The following is a 1,941-nucleotide window of genomic DNA, read 5'->3' as shown; positions in this document are numbered from 1 at the left end:
TGAGGCACAAAAAGTTTAAGTAACTTTCCCAGCTACTGAGGGACTAAGACAAGATTTCATTCCAGGCAATCTGGCTCCAAATTCTGAGTTCTTAACTCAGTTCTGCTATTCAGATTTAGGCTGTTTCTTACCCAGGAGTAGTGAGGCAAGGGTATTCTAACCAAGGGACAGTGTAACATAGGAAGTGTGTGTGAGCTCTTGGCCTTCTTTTTCTTGTCTATAAAATGGAAATAATAGAAGTGCCCACCTCATAAAGCTGTTGTGAGGAATAAGTTAAATAATATGTGAAACACCCACCCAGTGCCTGACACATAGTAAGCTCTCTAAAAATGCTACCTATTATTATAACTATTATCAGTTATCACACAGCTAGTGGAGTCAGGAAGAAAACTTATTTTTCTCCAGGTTCAAAGTATAGACTAAAGAACTATCGAAGGGAAAAAAATACTTCAAAAAGTAAGTTGTTTAGAAGTGCGCTTCCTCGCAACTAAAAGTAACTGCCCAATGTACAAATCATTTAGCACATCACAATAATTTGGTGTTCTTAATTTTTTTAATACTATGTCATGTCCCTGTTGGCTTCATGGACTTATGGCTTGTAGCTCAGGTAGAAAGATGGTGCGTACTTTAAGGATTCGAAGAAGAGAGGATAATTACTCCAAAAGTCTGGGCTAAATTTAAAACTGATGCTGGAGGCTTATGGTCTGAACATTATGTAAGTTTGGTCCTGAGCCAAAGAATCATTAAACCATGGAGCTTAACCAAAGTGACTTCCAGAGGTCACAAAGCCATCCCTCTGTATGCAGAGGGACAGAAACCCACTTTACTTCACTTAGCAACTTGGCATCTTTTGAAAACAGAAAGCATTACACTGCAGCTAAATATCTTCTTTAGCACTTGTTGAAAAGATAAATAGAAATTGTGCTCCTTAAGAAACTAATTACCCTCAGTGCCCTCAGCAATCCCCCAATCTGTCTCTTGCTTCAGCTGTGCTTGGACAGAACAAACCCAGCAATGCCCCTTCTTCCACCTTCCGACCACCCTCCATTCTCTTTTCTAGTCACTGCCTTCAGAACCTCCTCAGTCATCCACAGCCTCCCAGAACAGCCAACACCATTTTTTAAACCTTAATTCCTTATTGACAAACAACCATGAGCTCCCAAATTCATGAGAATTATTCCACCAAGGTAGAGGCCGTTGTCAACCACCTGGTAAACCTGCATTTGGGGGTTTCCTACACCTACCTCTCTCTGAACTTTTATTTCAATCAGGACAATGTGGTTCTGGAGGATGTGAGCCACTTCTTCTGTGAGTTGACCTAAAAGCAGTGAGAAGGCACCAGGTGTCTCTTAAAGCTGCAAAACCAGCATGGTTGTCACGTGCTCTTCCAGGACATAATGAAGACTTCCCAGGAAGAGTAGGCTGACACTCAGTATGCCATGGAAGCTGCCATGGTCCTGGAGAAGAACCTGAACCAGGCCCTATTGGTCTGCATGCCCTGGGTTCTGCCCACACAGACCCTCAGCTCTATGACTTCCTGGAGAACCACTTCCTATATGAGGAGGTGAAACTCATCAAGAAGATGTTGACCACCTGACTAACCTCCACAGGCTGGCTGGCCCCCAGGCTGGGCTGGGTGAGTATCTTTTCAAAAGGCTCACCCTCAAGCATGACTAGGAGCCTTTGGAGCCCAGAATCTTTTGAGGGACCCCTCTGCATTCCCCTGGTGTCTGGCTTTTGTATGAGCCCCTCCCTAAAACCACGAGGCATCTTTTTAACTACCTGGAAGCCTTCTCCCATGCATTGGAACAAATGAAAACAAAGTTTTATGCAGCAAAAAAATTATTATATATATCTTTATACAATATATATAGAAAGAGAGAGAGAGAGATTGAACTTTTTCACACTCAATTCTTAAATTTCAATACACTTATTATATTT

General features: G+C 42.1%; 1 pseudogene; it reads left to right on the top strand.

The window, feature by feature from the left end:
- The first annotated feature begins 1,151 nt into the window (after positions 1-1,151).
- LOC123808600 lies at positions 1,152-1,677 on the top strand (annotated as a pseudogene).
- The last annotated feature ends 264 nt before the right edge of the window (positions 1,678-1,941 follow it).

The sequence above is a fragment of the Phyllostomus hastatus genome, unplaced genomic scaffold (genome assembly GCF_019186645.2).
Source record: "Phyllostomus hastatus isolate PE091 unplaced genomic scaffold, TTU_PhHast_1.1 phas_scaffold_501, whole genome shotgun sequence".
NCBI classification, from domain to species: domain Eukaryota; kingdom Metazoa; phylum Chordata; class Mammalia; order Chiroptera; family Phyllostomidae; genus Phyllostomus; species Phyllostomus hastatus.
The sequence above is the reverse complement of the archived record's forward strand: the minus strand, read 5'-3'. Positions and strand labels throughout refer to the sequence as shown.